General features: G+C 57.1%; 1 long non-coding RNA gene across 1 annotated transcript; it reads left to right on the top strand.

Annotated features, from left to right (window-relative positions):
* Positions 1-6,056: 6,056 nt before the first annotated feature.
* Positions 6,057-8,928, top strand: LOC137225720 (uncharacterized). The gene is made up of 3 exons (XR_010943986.1): positions 6,057-6,152; positions 6,367-6,591; positions 8,726-8,928. It is a non-coding gene; the product is annotated as an uncharacterized lncRNA (long non-coding RNA).
* The last annotated feature ends 13,249 nt before the right edge of the window (positions 8,929-22,177 follow it).

The raw sequence follows: 22,177 nt of genomic DNA on the forward strand, positions 1-22,177 counted from the left end.
AGGCTGTGGGACTGAGAGGTTTCCAGGGCTCACAGTCCTGGTTATGGTGAAGCAGAAGGTGTGAAGATTTTCAAGTTTCCTTTTAATCAGGGTGGCGTCCACTGGGGAAAACCTGCCAGGTCATTCTGAAGAGCGCTTGACAAGTCCACGTTCCTGGGGAGATTGAAATAAATCTGGGAAAACATGGCGAGGACCCCACACCAGCATCAGGGACCCGGGACCCGCAGCCGCCAGCCACTCCTGATGCAGACGCGATTCAGCGCGCCCGTCCTGAGCCTCTGCACACCTGCCCGTCCTGTTCTTAGGACTCCCCCTTTCCCTCTTCACACCCCTCCCCTCGCCCACCGCACTGCCCCAGCTGATCTGATGACCCTCCCTTTGAGCCTCACCCTACCTCTCCCACGCTGGGCTGCTGCCCCTCTGGAAACAGCATCTTGGTTTGCAAAGTGCCCACTCGGGTCTCCTCTGAAGCTCCAGTATACTGTGCCGGGGGCTCTTGTTTGCAGGCCGAGGCAGAGTTTCGATCTAGGATGTAGCAGGATGCAGGGGGCGGGTGATACAGAGGACGAGCTATGCGTCAGCTCCCCCGGGGCAGAAGCTCCCCAGGGAGCAGAGTTGAGCAGAGACGTGGGCGACAGTGAGGGGCCCAGGCGCCCGGCTCACAGAGGTAGTGGCAGGGGAGCGCGTTGAAAAGAACTGACACATACACACTACCATATATAAAATAGATAACTAATAAGGACCTACTGTACAGCACAGGGAACTCTTCTCAATACTCTGTAATGACCTATATGGGAGAAGAAGCTAAAAAGTGTGGATATATGTATATGTATAACGGATTCACTTTGCTGTGTACCTGAAACTAACACAACATTGTAAAGCAACTAGACGCCAATAAAAATTAAAAAAAAAAATAGCCCAGAGAAAAAGAGAAAGAAATAGGAAGGGCTGGTCTGGTTGGAGGATGCCTGGCAGAGTGGGGCTGGGGGCAGGAGCGGGGTGACAGGTGCAGCCCAGGCAGAGGTGGTTGGGCCGAAAGGTGTGGCTGTGGGTGCGCTCGACGTCACTTCCCACAGCCCATCAGACCCAAACGCAGCCGCAGCATCAGGACTCTAGCTGCCAGCGAAGACCTCTGCGTGGCCCTCAGGGGAACTGCATCCCTGAGGGGTGAGGGAGAGAGAAAAGTCACATTTTCCAGCATTTTCTGAGAGACCCCCGCACTCCCGGCCTGCGGAAGCCGAAGAAGCTGCTGTCCGTGATTAAAGGGTTCGGGGCTCCCTGGCGATGTGGCCGGTGTAGGACACGCAGGCCAGGCTTGATTACCTTCCAGGAGGGGAACGTGGACGTCCAGGCTGTGCTCTCGGCCCCCCAGAGCCCCCTGAGCAGCTGCATCCCTAAACCTCCTCCTTGGGGCCTTGGACCAGCCCCGCAAGTTCACCACAGACCAGAGGTCCCGAGTGTGTGCTGGAACTCTACACCCAGCTTCCTGTCTGCGCCACACTGTGAGTCCTCTTGAAATAATACACCGTGAAAAACACGCACTGTTTCTAGCGAGGCCCCCGGTTGGGAAAAACAAAGTCTCAGCTTCATGGAGGACAGTACCTGCTCCCAGAGGGCCACTCAGGTGAGGCTGTGACCAGAACCCACTGGGCTTGGGCTCCACCCAGACCTGGCCCTTCTCCCAGGAGGGTACAAAATCAACATAGCAAAAGAAACTTTTTTCATATCCTGGAAACAACCATTTGGAAGTGCAATTTAAAGAAAACCGTTTACAATAGCCTCAAAAATATGAACTATTTTGGGACAGATATGACTGGGTATAACCTGCTCCCTGAAAACCACGAAACATTGCTGAGAGAAATGAAAGGACTGAGAAATGGAGTAACACCCCATGTCCACGGGCTGGAGGGCTCAGTGCGGTCAAGATAGCAGCTCTCCTCATTTTGATCTATTTGTCAGTGCAATCCCAATCGGAAATCCTGGCAGCATCTTTCAAAGAAAATGGCAAGCTGATTCTAAAATTCGTGTGGAAATGTAAAGGGATTAGAAGAGGCCAAACAACTTTAAAAAGAAGAACAAAGTCAGAGGACTAATGCTATGTGGTTTCAAGACTTACAAAGTAACCAAGATGCTGTGCTGTAGGCATAAAGACAGATCTGCGCAACAGGACAGAGTGTCTGGAAATAGACCCACATCTATACGGGCAACTGACTTGTGATAAAGGTGCAGAGACGGTTCAGTGGGGAAAGCTTTCACAGACGGTCCTGGAACAATTGGATGCCCATCTGAGAAAAAGAGAAAGATCTATACCAGGCTGGGAGAAGTGGGAGGGAAGGGTTGCAGGGTTACTGGGGGCACAAGGAAATTTTTAGTGGTGATACGTCCATATCTTGACTGTGGTGATGATTTTATGAGTTATACATGTAAAAAACTATCGAGTTGTACTCTTTTAATATGTGTTTATTTTATGTCAAAAGTTGCCTTTAAGACCCTGTGTGGCCTGTCCATTTACCCCCTGACCTTAACTCCTATAGCTCTGTCCCTCGCTCAGTCACCCTGACTACAGAGGACTCTTGACAGTTTTTCGGCCACGCCCTCACCTTGGGGCCTTTGCGCATGCTCTGCTATATGTCTGGGGTGCTTTCTCCTAGAATCTGCTCTCTCATCCGCTCACCACCACAGCTTCCTTAGGTCTTGGCTCAAATGTGGCCCCTCAGAGGCTTTCCCTGGCTGTCCTATTTAAAATCAACACCTTGCACCTCTCCCAATACACACACACACACACAGAGTCCTGACCCACTTTGCTGCTTTATTCTTACCCACGGCACCCACTAATATTCTACAAGTGTTATTCACTCATTTCCGGTCACCCTCCCACACACCATGACATACACCTTCCAGAAGGACGAGCACATTTGTCCCTGTGGTTCCCCACTGCATTCCCAAATCTTGGAACAGGGATGGTCACTTTTGAGACACTCGATACACATGTTGCATGAATGAACAAAGAAACGTTTACACAGTGGGATATTACGCAAGTGTTAAAAAGGGTTGGAATGGACTTATTCATGTTGCCTTCCTCTCAGCATGAACGGGGCTCAAGGAAGCCTCTATTTAAACAGCTTCTCCCAGATTCTTCTGCATGGGGTCCTGGGCCCCCACCCCAAGGAGGCCTCAGGACATCCTGCCATCAGGTCAGATGTGTCTCCACCTGCAGCAGCCCCAGCCTCTGCCCGGGCCCTGAGCCCAAGCGCTCCATCTTCAACTCACTACCTGGGAGCTGACCCCACCCGTCATACCATCCTCCCTCCCACTCTCCCAAGTCTGTCAGATCAGACATGAAGGAGGTGAGTGGAAAGTGGGAAGGGGCCAATTTATCATCACCTCTAGCCCCCCTCATTTTTTTAAAAATTAGGCAGAAAAGTTTTTACAAATCAGAAAATTCTTCTGGCTTGTTTGTGATGCATTTTGAGTCAAACTGTATTCTCTCTTTCTCTGAACTCTGAACATTAGCAAGAGGAAGTAAAATCTAAAGAAAAAATTCCCACAATCAGGTAAAAATCCACGTCCCTAATTTTTATTTCAACTGTAAGTTTAGTTAATGCCAAAACAGAACCTTAAAATGCTGTCCCTGCATGTAGAAAGATGTCCAAGATATAGTAAGTAAATTAAGCAGTGTGCAAAGCAAATGTGGAGAGGATCTCAGTTATATAAAATGAATTCACTTACACAAACAAACACATCAACAGTTGTTAATTGTGGTTAACTAGATAACGGTGGGATCGTGGAGGACTTGCATTGTTTTACGTTATACACTTCTGTAAAGTTCAACCAATTTTTTGTCAAAAATGTATTATATTTATCATCACTGAATAATAACAGTATTTCCATTTGGGGGGGACACAAATGAAATGGGGGAAGGAAACATTTCCAATTATCCTGGACCTTCTGAATACGCCAAGTAGGCAAATTATAAGAATAAACAAAGAACGAGAAGATTCTCATTTTTGTTCCTAAAACCTCTTTGTTATTTTAAGAATGCTTGAGAAGTAAGCGCTGGAATAGTCTTGATTTCCCCCACCTCTCCCATTTGCTATGCATTCTTTCCTCTTGGCAAAGGCTAGTTTGCATTTGGCTAGCCCGCAGATAAACATGTGTGTCGAAGATAAGCTTGGGATCAGGAAGAAAGCCTGTTCTCTTTCCACGGGGGGCCCAGGAGAAAGGAGTGAAAATGCCAGTGCCTCGTCCAAGGGCATCTCTCTGTGGCAGGAATGTTTGGTTGTTGGACGTTGTCCTTGTAAGCGAAACCTGTCTGGGAGGAGCAGAGAGCCCCAGACCGAGATGTGATTGAAATTCCTGGAAGCACGGTGAACCTAAAGACTTCCATGGTGGAATGGATGTCTCACCCGGGTAAACAACAGAGCCCCATCCCAGGGGGGCCAGAACATCCAGCTGCCAGAGTTGGATTAGCTCACTCCCGAAGGTCTGGATGACCCGGGGAGGTAATCTGAAGCCATGGGTTCCGCCCAACACTACTACTGCAAGAATGTGGCCAGGTCAGGACAGCGATGGGAGCTGCCCAGGCCATCTGGACTGGACTCCACGGGCAGGGGTGGGGGGCTCCTCCTTTGGAGGTTCCATAACCCAAGGCAGTCATATTTCTGGCCCAGTCCTGTTATGGACTCCAAGCCTGTACTGCTCGCCACATGCCAGACCAATAAATCAAGAGACCAGGTGTTGGGCAGGGAACGGGGACTTTGCTCGGAAAGACAGCAGACCGAGAAGATGGTGGACTCGTGTCTTCCCCCAGTTAGAATTCGGGCTTCTTTTATACTCAGAGGGGCGGGGTTAAATCGAACACTTCCTGCTTCCGGTCTGCCTCCGGAGGGGACGTGTTCATTTCTTCCTGCCTGAGGTCACTTATAGGTGGGCCTGGTCAGGATGTTTCCTGTGAGCTCAGCAAAGGTATTTTAGCTTAATGCTCATTACCTGGGAGGCAGGGTTCCCAGAGATGGGCCATTATGTATCATTTAAGCTTCTAGGCAACGTCCCTTCAGTGATGAACTTGCAATAAAATACAGAGGTTCTTCCGTGTTACAGTCCCACTGTCTACCTACCTTCATATTAATGTTAAAAAACAATGATGGGCTCCCCCTGTTTATGAAATGCAGTCAGGATTCCTCCACCGGGTATGCTCGTGGCTTCGGCCTTACCTACCACTGTTGCCCAGACCCCTCCCCTCCAGCTCCTTGCTCTCCCTGTGCCCCTCCCAGCGAAATACCCCTTGAGTCAACACCCCCTCCCTTTCCATGTGTCACACAGCGTGACGCGACCCCCGTGAGTCACAGCCTTGCACAATCCTCTCCCCTTGAGTGTGGCCGGACTGTGACCTGCTTGCAGCCATCACTATGGCAACTAGGATCAGGTATCAGGTGGCCACGAGTGTGGTTTGCACAGGACAGACACCTGCCCCAGTCACCCTTTGCTGAATAAAAAAGGACTTACTGGGCTTCCCTGGTGGTGCAGTGTTGAAAGTCCACCTGCCGATGCAGGGGACGCGGGTTCATGCCCCGGTCCGGGAAGATCCCACATGCCGCCGAGCGGCTGGGCCCGTGAGCCATGGCCGCTGAGCCTGTGCGTCCGGAGCCTGTGCTCCGCAACGGGAGAGGCCACAACAGTGAGAGGCCCGCGTATCGCAAAAAAAAAAAAAAAAAAAAAAGGACTTACTCCTTCATGCAGAGTTAATAGCATATTTTTCTCTTAATGACCCAAAGGAAGCCCCAGGATTTGCTTAATCGTGGCGTAATTAAGGGAACTACTACCGGAAACCTACCCAGCAACCAGAACATAACTGGATCACGGTTGAACCTTTAATCTATTAACCAACACTAAGTGAGTGAAAATACGTGAATAACCGATTCACCTTTGTCACGATCATTATATAAACGAGTTTCTACATCAGCCCTGAAAAGCACATTCTCAGCTGACTCAGTGTTGACTTAATAAAGGAGCAAAATAAATCTCTGTTTAATAAACAACCCTGTCTGTAATCACATTTTTAACCACTTGCCATTTGAGACTAAAGAAAACTAAGCATTCTGCCTCTTGGGAAAATCTCTGTAACGTCTCAGCGTTTCTTCTCAGAGTAGAAGGTACACAGCCCCCGGCAGACACTCGGCTGACGGAGTTTGGCTATGAGACAGCCAGACCCTCTGCTGCCTGCGTGGAGCTGAAGGGCTCCTCTGAGAAATCAGAGCTTGCTTCGGAGGAGGCGGAATTTCCAACCCTGCGCAGGCGGCGAGGGGAGGGGAGGGTGTGCAGGAATGGGGGCAGTGCCCGGCTTCACCTCCTGGCCTCTCTCAGCAGGTTCTCACGGGCCATCAAGTTTAAACTCCACACCCCAGGTGCCCAGACATCGGGATGGCACACGCGTCACCACCGACCAGCGCACTTCGGCCATCACGTCAGGACGGCAGACGCGTAGAGGCTGCTTCTGGGGGGCCGGGGTGTGTGGTCACCCGTCCCAAGCCATCTGAGGGACCCGCACCCGTGGGCCCTCCCGGCTCAGTCCCTCTCCCAGTCGTGTGACAGGTCAGCACCTGGCACAGACTGGGAGCAGAGGGTGGGAGGAGGCCCCCCCGACGGCCAACCCTGGTGGCGTTCAAAGGGCTCTGTGGACAGAGGCCCAGCAAGTATGCTTCCTTGATAACGAGACAGAGGTTTGCATTTCCAGGTCATAGCGCCTTTGTTTAACAGGGGGGATCCCAGAGCAGACAGGCGGTGAGTATGTGGGAGAGCACAGGTGACCTACCTCACAGGACAGGACAGAGACCAGACAGCCCGTTCCTGTGGCCACAGCCCTGACCCTGGCAGGCTCACGACCAAGGTGAGGGGCACTGGAGTCTCTCCAGGGCACGGAGTCACCCAGGGTGGTCGGTCAGCTGCCTTTGAGCCTGGAGCCAGAGGCCACGTGGAGTCTTCTCCGTGAGCGCCGGTCACAGCTGTGTCCAAAGCCAGTGGCCGGAGGGCAGAGACAAAGCTCGGGGCGGGGGTGGCAGGCATCAGAGAGGAGGGAGAGCAGACACAGAGGGAAGGAGGAGGCCGGAGAAGGAGGGACAGATGGAAGAGGGTGAACTCCGACTCGGGCCGTCCGTCTGCCACGGAGCCCGCACCCTGGTCCACGAGCTGCCCTGCACGACTCTGCCCTGCCTGCCTGCCCTTGGCCGCACCGGGGTCAGCTTCCCCTGTGCCCCCGGCTGGGTCAGGAAGTCTTAGGGCCCCACCAGCCACGTGTCCGCCTTGGACGCTCTCAGAGGAGCTGTCTGGACCAGTTCTCGAGAGCCTACACGGAGAGCTGCCTAAGTGAGAGGTCATGTTGGCCCTCCTTGCCGGGTGGTGTAATTTTTCTTTCTTTTTTTTTTTTTGAGCTTAGAGCCACATTTTATTTTATTTTATTTTATTTTGGTATACGCTAAGCTTTTTTAAAAAAATTGTTCTTTATTGAAGCATAGTTGATTTATAATGTTGAGTTAGTTTCAGGTGTACAGCAAAGCGACTCGTTTATGTATACACATCTATCTATTTTTTTCAGATTCTTTTCCCTCATAGGTTATTACAGAATATTGAGTAGAGTTCCCTGTGCTCTACAGTAGGTCCTTGTCGGTTATCTGTTTTATATGTCGTAGTGTGTATATGTTAATCCCCAGCTCCTCATTTATCCCTCTACCCCCCTTTCCCCTCTGGTGGCCGTGTTTGTTTTCTATGTCTGTGGGTCTGTTTCTGGTGCTGCAGTTCTGAGTGGTCAACGTCGCGAATTAAGAAAAGCAGGGACTTGACTCTATGTGATTTGGTGGCGCTGCCTTTAGCAGTGCCGGCTCAGGGCATCATGGGTCACATGCCCCTTGGCCCCTGAACCGTGGCTGTGCGAGATGACGGGAGCCGTCCCTTCCATAGACGCCCCGCCACGGGTTGGTGGCTCACCTCCCGCCAGACGAGGGCGCTCCGGGCAGCTTCACTGGGCGGCATCGGTCAAGGCACAGGGCGGCAGGGGGACGGTTCCATGGACCCGTTTCTGCCCACAGCCACCCCAGAGATGCACGGGGTGCGCGTCTGAGCTGGGGCAGCACAGAGGCTGTCGCAGAGGTTCCTGGGTGGTGGGGTCAGGCCAGGGGGCCGAGGCCTCGGGAGGGCCACCCGGTGAGGGTACAGGCGTCCGGGAAGCCCGCCTCCTGCCTGTGGCCCAGGCTCCCTTTGTTCACTCGGTCTGCGGCTCTAGAGAAAACACTGCCTCTCTCCCCAGCCCTTCGTGTCCCGCCCTGCTTCGTGTCTGTCTGTCCTTTTGCCCACTGCCTTCACACAGCCCCCCGGCGGTCACCACCCTCCCTGTGCCTGCCTGAACCCTGAGCCCCCGCTGGCCCTGCCCAGAGCCCCACAGGACAGTGGAGGGCACGTCCCCACCGGAGCCACAGCCAGGGCGGTTATGCTGGGATTGCTGCCACCCGAAGTCTGACTATTCAATTGACTGCTGTCCCCACGACGTCCCTACAGCCCAAGGACCCCGTCGCATCACATGTTACGTCAGCTGTCAGGTCCCCTGAGTCTCCTTCCGCCTGCCCGAGCTGCTCAGTCTTGTCTGGACTTGGGCGATCTTGCCACTTTCCAGGCGCAGGGCAGTCGTGGCATAGCCGCCCCCAGTGTGGGCCTGTCTGCTGTTTCCTCCCGTCAGGTCCAGGCGCCGCACTAGGGCAGGACTCCCAGACCCATCCGGTCCTCAGCTGCATCCCGTTGGCTGGCACGCGGCTTCGGTCTGCCCGTCACGGACAGTGAGCACGTTGTTGCCTGAGCGGCTGTCCCCGGAGCTTCCAAACTGCCAAGTTGCTACGTTACTACGTAACTGTACATTTTGCTGTGTAATTAGGACATGTTTTGCAGGAGATTCTTTGAAAGTGTGTTAATGTCCCTTTTCTCATCAGACTTGCCAGGAACTCATTTATGTATGTTAGGATAGACCCGTGGTTTCCCGTCCTCAGTGAGCTCTAGGCCTCTGCTGGCCGTCTGGGTGACGAATGCTTTCAGATTTAGCTAGAACAGCCCGGGAGGCTTCCCAGAGGAGGACACCTGGGTGACCCTGGAGGGAGGAGCAGTCTTCCAGGTGGACAGCTCAGGGTGGGGACAGCACTAGGGACAGAGCGGGCAGCATGACCCCTCAGAGCACCATGGCCAGCCTGGGCACTGCGGTGGCCCCAAGCAGCTGGAATTTGGGAAGCGAGACAGGGAGGGAGGAAGCAAAGGGGGAAGGGCCCGCAGGGCTAGAATGTCTAGACCAGAGTTCCCGAGGGTCAGGGAGGTCAAGGAGGCTCGCGGGGGAAGTCACGGCAGGAACCACGTCCCCCTTTCCTCAGAGCGGGAGAAGCAGCGTCGTCGGGGGGCAGCCTCCTCCACACCTGGTGGTTGGACGTGCTCTGTTACCATGGAGATGGCCCGGCACCAAACCCCATCAGGCATCTCTGAGAACGTGGCCCACCCAGGAAAGACTTTAGCCACCTTGAGCGTCACCCCAGAGGCCATGAAGGTCTCCTAGATCGCCTGGGGGAGGGAGTGCGTTAGTCTCCTGGGGTAACAAAGCACCACAGACCCCGGGGGCTTAAGACAACAGAAAGATATTCTCTCGCAGTTGTGAGGCCCGAAGGACGAAATCAAGGTGCTGGCCAGACCAGGCTTCCTCCAAAATCCCTAGGGAGGGTCCCTTCTGCCTCTTCCAGCTTCTGGGGGCCCCACCCCTCCCATCTCTGCTTCCGCCTCCACACGGCCTCTCCCCTGTGTGTCTGAGTCCAAACGCCCCTCTTCTTAGAAAGACACCAGTCCCATCCCCTTTGGGCCCAAGCTCCTCCAGGGTGACCTCATCTTACCTTCACTAATCACGTCTGTAACGACCCTATTCCCAAGTAAAGTCCCATGCTGGGGGCCAGGACTTCAGCCTATCTCTCTGGGGGACACAGTCCAACCCCTAACAGGGAGTCACTGTCCCTGCCTGGGGCCCCCGGGGCACGGTTACCCCACAGGGTCAGGCCAGCGCTCCAGCCTGCTGCACCGCTGTCTCCCACCGGGGTCTGCTGGCCCCTCGCCCTCCGGACAAATTCCGGCTCCTTCTGTCTGCTGCCCCGCCCCATGGTCATGCCCAGAAGGTTTGGCCTCCGACGCCTTAAGCTCCAGTGGCCATCTCTGCAGACCCTCTCCTGTCCCCAGGCCCACTCCCTCCACTCTGCAGGAGCCCAGCCTTGGCCCTCAGCAGGCCTCTCTGGCTCTGTCCCCCAGGCTGGATTCCGGGGTTGGCCATCTGTGACTCACATCGGGACAGGTGCACAGAACCCCTGGGTGGGTCTGGGCACAGGGTGCTGATGGCAGCCGGCCAAGGAACCTCCAGCCATGGATGCCCCCCACCCCAGAGCCTTCCTCCACCCCTACCCGGCCACTCCTCAAGAAATGAGGCCATCAGTCACCATGTCACTGGCCACTTTAGGGGAACTCAACAAAAATCAGTTTCCTTAAAGGCAATTTTCTGATGGCCAAGTGAGCAATTGATCACGGCGAGCCCCCGAGCCCTCGCACGGAAGGGGGGAGCGCAGCAGAGAGCGCGCCTGAAGAGAGCGTCGCCTGCCCGCCGCACGCACGCGCGTACGCATGCACGCGTGGGAAGGCTCGCGCCCTGGGCGCGCCGGGTGGGCTGGCGCTCGGCTCCCGGGAGGAGGTGCCTGGAATCAGTGAAGGCCCAGCTCCCGGGGAAGGTGCTGCCCTGGCCCACGAGCACCTGCCTCTCCCTTCTCTCCACTGGAGGCTCCCCCCGCAGCCTGCACGTCCCCAGAGCCTGCGTCCCAGGCCTTCCCCGCTGTGGTCCCCAGGGGGCCCCCCACCCCGAAGCCACACACACCACTTCCCTCTTGAGCCCATTGACCCGAGACACCACTGCCTGCCAGTGGTCTGTTCACCGTTTCCACCCCCAGCTCCTGCCTGCCCTCTCTCCACTCTGACCCTCCCCCCCTTCTGAAAGCCCCCCACGCGGGGAAGCCTGTCTCCCCTCCTGAGCACCCTGGCCGGCCCACCCCTGCCCTCCTCCTGGAAACCTCGTCCGGAGATGCAGGCCCCCCGTGAGGCCCCTTAGGGTGGCCGCCCCTCCTCCCCCCATCCCCCACTTCCCTCCGCCCAGCTGCCCCCACGGCCGCACCCTGAGTCCCCTCCTGGGCTGGCGCTGCTCTTCCCACACTCTCTCCCCCTCTCTACAGGCTGATGGCCCGCTGCCCCCCAATCCAGGACCCAGCCCTTCCCTTCTGCCGCCAGCCAAGCTGACCGCTGACCTCGCAGCCGAGGCCAGTGTCCTCCCTCCATGTCCCTCCACCTGCCAAGCCTCAGGGGGGCCTCGGCGTCTCCCCCCACGCCCTGCGGAGGCCCAGGGGCGGCAGCAGCATTGCCCAAACGGCAGGGCCGGCCCGAGATCACCCGCTCGGCTCGGAGCTCAGGAGCAGTGGGTCTGTCTGTCCATCCTTCTGCGGTGAGGGCTAGAGACCCCGGCTGGCACACCTGCAGGCAGGTAGAGGGCGCACGGAGGCCTCAGTGCCCGACCCTGAGCCACCCTGGGCGTAGCACCCACTCCAGGAGGAAGCTGTGGGTCTCAGCTGCACGGGAGGCGATTTTCTGAAAGAGCTGCTGGGGGACGCCACAGGCTGTCTGTGTGACCCTAGAACAGGCCCCCTGGAGCCCCAGACGCCAGCCAGGGGTGGGGACGGGTGGGGAGGCAGCCAGCCAGAGGAGGGCGGGCTCCCCTGGGGTGGCCTGACCGTCCAGCTTCGCCCCGAGCCCGGCGACCAGAGGCAGCGCCGTCCCCGCCGGACCCTCCGTCATGCTGGAGGAGAAGCGTCCCCGACGCCCCGAGGTGGCCCACTTTCCCGCTGAGAGCCTCGGATCTCCCATCATAAGAAGGCCTTTCTGCCCCGTGGCTGAATCTGAACCCCGAAGCCGCCTGAGCAAAGGGGGGGTTGGGCCTCGTGGTGGGGGAACCTCGGCCCTGAAGGCGTCCATGTCCCGGAACTGAGACCGTGTGGGGACTTCGCAGCTGGGATTGAGGTAAGGCTCCTGAGGGAGAGAGCATCCTGGATTGTCCGGTGGGCCCAGCGTCCTCACGAGGGTCCCTAAACGTGGCCGACAGCAGCAGGAGTCCGAGAAGGAGATGTGACAGGGAAGTGGCTCCGAGACACCAGATGGACAGACGGCGCTGCCTCTGCGGGTGGGGGAGGGGCCGGTCAGCCAGGAGCTGGACAGGCAGTGAGGGGCCCCCCCGGGCCCCCAGGAGGGACTGCCTCACCCTGACTTTAGCCCACATCACTTTATGGACTTCACGTGCTCTCTCGTCTGCATCTGAGCCACCAGGCTTACTCAGGACAAGATGCGTCACCCAGGCCGAGACGCGACGCTGTAGGTGGAGGCGCCCGTCACGCATACCTGCGCACACAGGTGTCGCTGCCCTACACGCTTGCCCTAGACACGGGGATTCTGAGATCCTATTTTGCACATTCCTCTATAAAGAAAAAAGTGTGTGGTGAGTTTCTAATCGTGCGCCCGGAGTTTTAGTCAATTCGGTCCAAGTCGGAATCCTGAGACCAGGAGCACGGATGTCCTTGGGTGTCCCGGCTCGAGCAGAGAGCAAGGTCGCCCTTCCTCTGCCGTCCTGTCTTATTTGGCCTCAGTGGACCGCAGGATGCCTGCCCGCATTGGTGAGGATGACGTTTACTCAGCCCATCGATTCAGATGCTAGTCTCTTCGGAGACACCCTCACAGATGCACCCAGAAAGCACGTCTCCCTGTCTCTGGGCATCCCTCGGCCCAGGCAAGCTGACACTGCTGGCCTGAGGCAGGAAAGGACTGGTGTCCTGCCCGAGCATCCCTGAGAGCTGCATCCTCCACCTTAGACCATTTTCCTGAGCAGCTTCTGCACACCTCACCTTGCCTCTCCTCCCCCACCCCTCGTGCTTCTGTTCCGCGCTGTAGGATGTTACCTCTGGCCCTGCCCCTCCCTGCCACGATTCCAGGCACGGTGTGGGCGGGACCAGTCCTTCAAGCTCACCCCAGCCCAGGACGGCTAATGGTGACGCACCTCTGCCCAGAGAGACTGCAGATGTCCTGAATGGGTCCCACGAGACCCAGGCTGCTGAAGATGTCCTCCACGGTGCCCGAGTGCCCACGGCCAGCCCAGCACCCGGGACACGGGCAGCAGAGCAAAGGTAACGGGCTTAACGTTTGGCTTCTTGCTCTTTGCAAAATGTACAAAACCGTGTGACTGTCTGAACTCAGTGCTGAGGCTTCCCAGATCTTTGGAACAGGTTCACACAAGTCCTGATGCTTAAGCTCCCTGAATTCAAGCAGGTTTGCCTTTGGGGGTAATCCCATTTGGGGAATCAATCATATAAAGTAAAACTGTGAATATAAGATACAGCTCCAGGCATCTGCAGGGTTGGAAGAGCGGCCAGGTCCTGGGACCCACAGGAGAACTGTCGAATAGACGCGGCTTTGGGCTGACAGTAGAGCCAGGGTCTCCTGTGAGTGTGCCCCTGGGGACACGTGACATTGTTCAGACATTCTGGGCTGTCTTCACAGGGGGTACTACTGGCATCAGGGCGTGGAGGCCGGGGATCCCGCTACACGTCCGCCATGCACAGGACAGCCTCTCCACGGAGAATTATTCCACCCCAGCCTCCGTGGCGTGAGGCGGAGGCACTCCGTACTAGAGTATTAACGGCTGTTGCAGAGAGCGGGTGAATCTGATATACAGAGACCTGGCAGAGGTCCAGAGAGAAAAATGCAGCAGTGGGGAGCGTGTTTACAGAGCAGGACAAACTCTGGGCGCCCTGGGCGCACACGGTGCTTGGCTGGGTGGGGAGGGGACGGGGAGAGGGTCTGTCCACGCTGGGCCGTTAGCACTGAGGGGCTGCTCAGAGAAGCAGAGTGGAGAGGGGGTGGTAACCACCTTGTCTCTCTTTTTCACTTTAAAGATATTTCTCTGTGTGCGGTGTGCTCCCATTGTTTGGCCAGCTTAAGGGGCCAGCGGCTGACATCTCCCTGGGAGCAAAGCAGGCGGCGGGGCTCGGCTTTCAAGGCCCACGGGCTGCCTCCCGGCCGTCCAAGGAGCCGGATTTAGCGCTGCTTCAAAAGCCATTTGCAGCCCTTTAATTCCCAGCCGCCACTCTGGCCCAGCTCGGGCCTCCTGGCTGCCTGCGTCGCGGGCTCACAATACCTGCTTCTCAGATGAATCGGGGAATCTAGGACAGCCGGCGAGAACTGAGCCAGGCAAGCTGCTCTGTCATCAACCTGTTTCCACCAGCACCAGGGAAGGAAGAGCCACAGGATCAGACAGAGGAGGCCGGCGGGCGGCCGCCAGGATGGCTGGTGCCCAGCTCCCAGCAGAGACCCTCAAAGGCAGGAGAGCCGGGAGCCCCCGACGGCGGCAGGACAGGGCCCCGCTGCCCGGACGCCTCGGTCGGGCTGAGAAACACGCCGAGCCCCGGTTCCCATAAATCCGGCTTTTATGTGGCGATGAATAGGGGTAAACAATGGATCTATTTTAGGCTGCGGAGAAACTGGCCCAGCCTGGGTCTCCCTCCTGCAATTAGGAGCCTCAACATGGCGGGGCCTGGAATCCCTGGCTGGCATGGAAGCCTCACGAAGACCAGGTCCGCCTGGTTTGGGGGAGGAGATTCCACCCTCCCCTGGGGTCTGTTGCTGGCAGGGCCCCCTCTCCCAGCATGGGAGGAAGTGATGCTGGCAGCCCCGGCTGCCAGCAGGGCCCAGCTGGTGCTGACTGCCCCATCGCCCCGTCTCTGCAAGCACAGGTTGGCCCTTGGCCTCCGGAGGTGTCCCGCAGCTGCCCCCAGAACGGGAAGCCCCTCCGCGACCCCTCCCACACGGTGGCCAGCCTCGGCGGGACCTCCCCATTCCTGCTGGAGCCCGCCCCGAAGACGTCTCAGAAGCCACGGTGCCTCCCTCCAGCCCCGCACTGCCTGCGGACACTCAACCCGCCCGTGGGGTGGACACTTAGTGCGCCAGGCGCAGCCTGATGGAGCGCGTTGGCCACAGTTGCACAACAGCCCTCCCTGTCACTGCCACGGTCCAGGGGGGCATAGCGCCCTCCCACCCCGTATCTTCCTCCTCCAGGCAAGCGTCCCTCTAAAGTGCATCGTCTCCAGGCCCTCATCACCCTGTCCCCAGCCCTCCCCCGGGTACGATGGCAGAGGGCATGGGGATGGCCGAGGGCCCTTAGTGCCACACGGCCCTCACCCAGCTCCAGGCCTGCTGGCTCCTTTGCTCCAGGCCGCACTCCCCGTGCATGGGGAGAAACGCCCAGCCTGTCCCTCCTGGAAGCAACCACGTTCACCTCTACCAGCTGTTCTTCTGGTCTCCACCTACTTCTGTCCAGAGAACAGTGTTCCCCCCATGACGGTTGCCTCTGTGTGTCACCTGGGCTGGCCACGGTGCCCAGGTATTTGCTCAAATGCCAGCCTAGACGTCACTGTGAAAGTGTTTTTTAAATGAAAGCAGACAGTCCTCCACAGCGCAGGTGGGCTAAGCAGAACGCTTTAAAAGAGAAAAGACTGAGGTCTCCAAAGAAGACGGCATCCCGCCTCCAGGCCATCTGTGGACTCAGGCCTGCAGCCTTGCCGCTCCCCTGGGTGTCCCTCCTGCCAGCCTGCTCTGCAGCCTTTGAACTTGTCAGCCCTGCAATCACATGAACCACCTCCTTAAAGTACGCCTGTCTCCCTCTGTCTGTATAGACACATCCTGTCGGTTCTGTCTCCCTGGAGACCTGGACTGATCCACACCCTGCGGCGGGCAGCCTCCGAGATGGTCCCCAGTGATCCCTGCCTGTGGGTGCCCATGCCCTCCCGTGAGTGTGGGTGGGGGCTGGTGACGGATCCTAATACAGAGAGCCTGGCACCCGTGGTGAGCAAACCGCCTCTGGGATTAGGGTACAGAAGGATGCCCATCGTGCTCACCCTCTCCTCCTCTCTCTCTCGGGGGTCAGAACCTTCCCTCTGAGGGAGCCCAGCGGCCCCGAGTTCAACTACCCCATAGAGAGGCCCGTGGGGCAGGAAACCTGCCGCCGCCAGGGCCTTGAGTCCAGGCAGCAGCCCTGCGAGTGACGTGGCTCCTTCCCCAGCCCGGCCTTCAGGAGGTACAGCCCCAGGCGACACCTTGTGGGCGACCCCGAGTTGGGAGACCCCGCTGTCCTGTGCCTGCATTTCTAACCCGCTCACATTGAGCCTGGGGTTCGGGGTCTGTTGTTGGAGGTGATTGGTGACACTGGAGCAGGTAACTAACACACACCTGTTTCTTTATCATCTTAGAACTTATCTCCTGACAGCTTCCTCTCTCAGCTCTGATTCTCCCTTCTCTGGCCTCCCAACACGTCTCAAAGTTTGGTTAAAATCAATATTCCAGGGCTTCCCTGGTGGCGCAGTGGTTGAGGGTCCGCCTGCCGATGCAGGGGACGCGGGTTCGTGCCCCGGTCTGGGAGGATCCCACATGCCGCGGAGCGGCTGGGCCCGTGAGCCATGGCCGCTGAGCCTGCGCGTCCGGAGCCTGTGCTCCGCAACGGGAGAGGCCACAGCAATGAGAGGCCCGCGTACCGAAAAAAAAAAAAAAAGTAAAAAAAAAAAAAAAATCAATATTCCAGTCTCAAGGGATTACGACCAGGTAAAGAAAATGTGCTACTGAGCTAAGCTGTGCATTCTGGTGGTGTTTCATTCTCCGTATGTTTTCCCCCCAGAGTTAGTTATTGCCTTGCTTTTATTTAAAAACAAAAAGGGTGGGGGGAAAGCGTAGTTTCCATGTACCCGTTTATAATTATTCAATAAATGCTCTATCAGAATTTCCAAATGCCGTCCATATCTGCCCGAGAGCTCAAATGCTCAGATAACCTACTGTTGCCATTTCCTTTTCTGCTGAAAATCTAGCCCCGTCCCTGGAGTCCTGGTTCCCTGGGCCTGCAGGATACCTGCCGCTTAGGGGCTTCCCTTCACCTCTCTTTGGAGGTGTGAGACCGACTGTCTGTGTTCCGCAGCTTCTCAGTACACTGTGTCACAACAACACGGGACAGGGAGCCTGGGAGATAAAATGCTGAGTCTGTGTAGGTCCCCAAATGCCTGTATTCTCTCCCAGGGGTGGCTGATGCATGTTTTAGGCACAGTGTCCTGGCCCCCATCCAAAGGCCGGGGTCATCTTCCTGTGTCGCCCAGCTTCCAGGGTGGCCAGAGAGATCTGATGCCACTGGAATTCCCACTTTTTTTATGTGACATGTCCTTGCAGCTTGGAAACTTGTAGACTTTCCTCTCGTGTCCAGTGTCCTGAAATTTCCAGAGTTGCGCCTCTGCGGGTCTTTTTTCCTCACTGGACGGGGTGCAGCCCTGTCTTTCTGGAGGCTCAGTCCTTCCCCACGAGGACGCTCCCTTGTACGACCGCTGCTGACGTTTATGTCGGATCTCCTGAATTCATCCTCCACTGTTCCCATCTTTCCTCGGCGATTTTCTTTTTTGTCTTTTTGTTGTATTTTAGGAGAGATTTTCGTTACTCTACCCTCCTGTCTTTCTGTTGATTTTTAAGATTTTAAATTATTGTATTTTGAATTGTAATTCTGTTTCTTGTTTTCAGAATGCTGCTTTCATTGTGACATCCCATTTTGTTCCGTGGACACAATGTCTCATCCGGCACTGATAATATTAATGTTTTAAGCCGTTTTTTCTTTCCTGCTCCCTTAAATGTGGGCTCATACCTTTAATCTTGTTAATCTTGATACCGTAATAGCTATCACCAAATGCCCAGAGCTTCCTGGATGTTTTCCCACGATTTTGCCCATTTCTCAGGTGAGAATCTGAGGCCCTGAGGCGGGGTGTGTCCTGCCCAGTCTCACAGCCTGTCAGAGGTCAGGCCAGACTCAGGCAGTAGGACCCCGTCTGAGCCTGGGCTCTGACCACTGGACCATCCTGCCTCAGTCTGGGGCCAGCCCGGGAGGCGGAGCCCCTCACTCCCACACATCTGGCTGGCAGGACGGAGGCCCTTCACGGTCCACCCTGAGCTCGTCTCTGCCTGAGGCGCACTCTCCGTCCCTCTAGAGCACAAGTCCTTCAAGGCGCCCCCAGCCTTTGGATGGGGGCCGGGACACTGCACCTAAAAGATGGATCAGCCGCCACTGGGTCCAGACATGCTGTGGAAGCGACCCCAGCCCCAAGTGACACCAAGCGGCACGGCAGACCCTGTTCCCTGTCCCCAGACCCTGCCTCCTCACACAGCCCAAAGCCCGGGGTCCCCCCGGGTGCATCAAGGGACCCAGGGGTCATCTTGCACGTGCACCCCCAGCCTGCCTCAGACCACCCTCCTCTCCACCCGCCCTGCCCAGCCACCTTCTCCTGCCCGGCCCTCACCCGGCTCCCGGGAAAGTCCTTCTCTCCTCCAGCCTTGGGGAGGCAGGGTCCCCCTAGGCCCCACCCACTGCCTGCAGAGAGCGGACAGGACATGCAAACCGCAGACCCGGGAGGGCACGAGATGAGTGGGCCCACGCGGCCTGCAGAGGGCTGGAGCATGCCTGCCATGCAGTCCCCAGCCCCCTCCCACCAAGATGTCCAAAGCCAGTGAAAGAAAACTCGCACCTCTGAGGGATAGACATCTGGGTTGGATCCACCCTGAGGGCTGCCAGCGAGCGTCTGCCTGCTAACTGAGAGGGGCCGAGAGCCTGGGAGAAGAGGGGCAGGGGGTGGGCAGGGGCCCCTGAGCCAGGCCAGAGGAGGGGCTTCCTCTCCAGCCAGGGACCTGGCTGCCCTCCCCGCCCCTCAGTGACACAGGCCTGAGGCGGGCGTCCTAGCCCTGCGGTCCAGACACCACAGTGCTGGACACAGTTGAACGTGAGTAACTGTCCAGTGAGCGGCCACCCGGCTCCGCCGATCTCAGGAGCCCTCGGCTGTCCTTCCAGAGCCATGGGTTACAGAACCCTCTGGGCTTCTTGTGGCCAGGGTGGGCCCCGAGACACTGCAGGGAGGCTGCAGCAGCACCTGGGGCATGTGCCTCCTGGGACGGGACGGGTGGTTCTGTCTGGGCAGCCAGCTGGACGCACCAGCTCCCGGGAGCCCAGGGGCCCTCAGAAGACCGGGGGCATCGTGACGCCGGGAGCGTGTTCGAAATGCCGGGGCTCGCGGCTAGGCCGTCTGAATGAGACTCCGCAGGGGCACGGTGTGCACCCAGGGCGGGGCGGGGGGTGGCGCAGGAACGAGTGTGGTCTGACCCTCTGAGCGGGGCTGCCCCTGGGCCTCCACTGTTTACTGGCGGCTCCGGCAGGTCCCCAACTCTGAGAGCCTCGGTTGGTTTCTTCCCCAGTGAGTGGGGACAAAAGCAACAGCTCTGACCGCACTGGGAGGCAGGGATTTTGGTGGTTGGTCCAGAGAGGGGCCTGGCACAGAATGCCATACGATGCCAGGCCCACGGGTGGAAACCCAGGGATGGGGTCACCTGAGTAAGTGTCGCGGTGTTTTATCACACAGCGAGGTGACCTGGGTACCCTGGAGGCTCACCGCGCCCTCCGGCACACAGATCGCTGAGTCTGACTTTGCCACGAGGGGAGTATGGACCCGGGTTTGGCTCTGGTCTGGCCTCAGAGTGCTGCACTGCGTCCTTGGGAGGACTGAGGGATACACAGGTCTGGAGCGGTCTCCAGCCCACCTCACGCCCATCCCTCCACTCAGCCTCAGTCGTAGTGCCCAGCTCCGCCCAGGCCTCACCTGCTCTGCAGCCCCTCGCCTGCGGCCCCCCTCCATCCCCTCCGTGCTTCTCTGAGACCCCTGCAGGACCCCAGCAGCACCCCAGCGGGCACCCCTCACCTGGAGTTTGGGGAGTTAACTCCCAAGGGCAACCCCCAACCAACGAGACAGAAGACCTCAAATCAGCGCTTCCTCTGGTCTGAGGACTTGGGAGCCCCGGGTGGGCGACGGCGTGCCCCGGGCCCAGCTTCGCCCCTTCTGTTCACGGCTCCATGCGGACTCCCAGCCCTGCTCCCTGACCACGCCCCAGACAGAGCATGCTGGCTACGCCCACACCGGGCGACGCTGATGGAGGCCTGCGGTGCTGGGATGTGGCCCTCGGGAGCTCTCAGTACCCTGGGAGGTGGGGGGTGAGTGGGCAGCCCCTTGTCCTGCGTCTCCCATCACTCTCCCAGGTGGCGACCACAGACCTCTCCCTCCAGGGCCCTTTCCTCCCGCATAGCCAGGGCCACACCTACGGCCTGGACACGATTCCTGCACCACCATGCTGCCGAGGCCCTGGGCTGCCTTCTTGGGGAGTATTTCCAGGAAGATGACCGCTGCACAGGAGCCTTGGGGGCCTGGGGGCACAGCTGGTCCAGCGCTGTGTCACAGACGCGTCACAGGCTCCTGGCGTCTGTCACAGCTCACATCTCATGCCAATGCTTCCCATTCTCTGAGTCTTGGGGCTTTGGGGCACTGCCCCCATGTCCTCATCCCTGGCCCCAAGGTCCCTAAGCTCCAAGCCTGAGAGGAAGAGGGCCCTCTAGGAAGGTCTGCCCCACCTCTCCGGCTCCATCAGGCTCTCTCTCTTACGAGCTCCGCTGGGCCCTAGACAGCTGTGGACTCGGGGTGTCTCAGACCAGGAGCTTCGCTGACCGGGGGAGCTCAGGGCTGCAGCCCGGCTGCCCATCCCGTGTGATGACAAGACCTTTGCGATGCTCCAGGAAGAAGCATCTTGTAAAAGACCCTCCAATGCCTGCCCCGCCCCCAGGGCTGGAGCCTCCTCTCACTGCCTGCTGGAGCCTAAAGCCTTGGCCTGGGCCAGAGCCTGGGCTTGTCACCACGGGCCAGGCAGGGCCACATGGCTCCAGTTAGATTAGAACCTCAAATAATCAGTGAACGCTTTTGAGTATCGGGGTGTCCTGCATTCCACCTGTCCACCCCGGCACCTGATGGGTCCGCGCTGCCTGGCCTCACTCCACCCCAGGCCAGGGTCCCCTCGGCTCAGGAGAAGGCTTCTCGTGGAGTGAACTGGGACCTGGTCACAAATTCTCACAGATCATTGAAAGGACGGAATGATTTTTGTGAAGAATCACACGGGCCTTAGGCGTGTAACTCCCGAATCTCCCCTCTGCCTTCGCGGGGTTTGACCAGTTCTCCTCAGATTCCAGTGAGCGTGGCGCCCCCTGGAGCCCACTCTCGGATGCGCCGCCCATGATGTCAGGTGTGGGTCTGTCCCGGTTCCAACTTTGCAGAGTTCTCCAACCCACACTCGACAGTAGTTTCCGGCAATGTTCACCTCGAGTGGGCCTTTCCAAGGCAACTGAGTTTTCACGCACGAAACTCTGTTCACGTTCACTGGCTTTCATGGTATTTAATTAAATCCTTTTCTTAAAATGACAAATATAATCAGAGCCTGTGGGTTTGGAAACAAAGAATGTGGCTGTCTCTTCAATAAGTGGTGCTGGGAAAACTGGACAGGTACATGTAAAAGTATGAGATTAGATCACTCCCTAACACCATACACAAAAATAAGCTCAAAATGGATTAAAGACCTAAATGTAAGGCCAGAAACTATCAAACTCTTAGAGGAAAACATAGGCAGAACACTCTATGACATAAATCACAGCAAGATCCTTTCTGACCCCCCTCCTAGAGAAATGGAAATAAAAACAAAATAAACAAATGGGACCTAATGAAACTTCAAAGCTTTTGCACAGAAAAGGAAACCATAAACAAGATGAAAAGACAACCCTCAGAATGGGAGAAGATATTTGCAAATGAAGCAGCTGACAAAGGATTAATCTCCAAAATTTACAAGCAGCTCATGCAGCTCAATAACAAACAAACAACCCAATCCAAAAATGGGCAGAAGACCTAAATAGACATTTCTCCAAAGAAGATACACAGACTGCCAACAAACACATGAAAGGATGCTCAACATAACTAATCATTAGAGAAATGCAAATCAAAACTACAATGAGGTATCACCTCACACCAGTCAGAATGGCCATCATCAAAAAATCTAGAAACAATAAATGCTGGAGAAGGTGTGGAGAAAAGGGAACACTCTTGCACTGTTGGTGGGAATATGAATTGGTACAGCCACTATGGAGGACAGTATGGAG

Source organism: Pseudorca crassidens, chromosome 6 (genome assembly GCF_039906515.1).
Source record: "Pseudorca crassidens isolate mPseCra1 chromosome 6, mPseCra1.hap1, whole genome shotgun sequence".
Classification (NCBI taxonomy): domain Eukaryota; kingdom Metazoa; phylum Chordata; class Mammalia; order Artiodactyla; family Delphinidae; genus Pseudorca; species Pseudorca crassidens.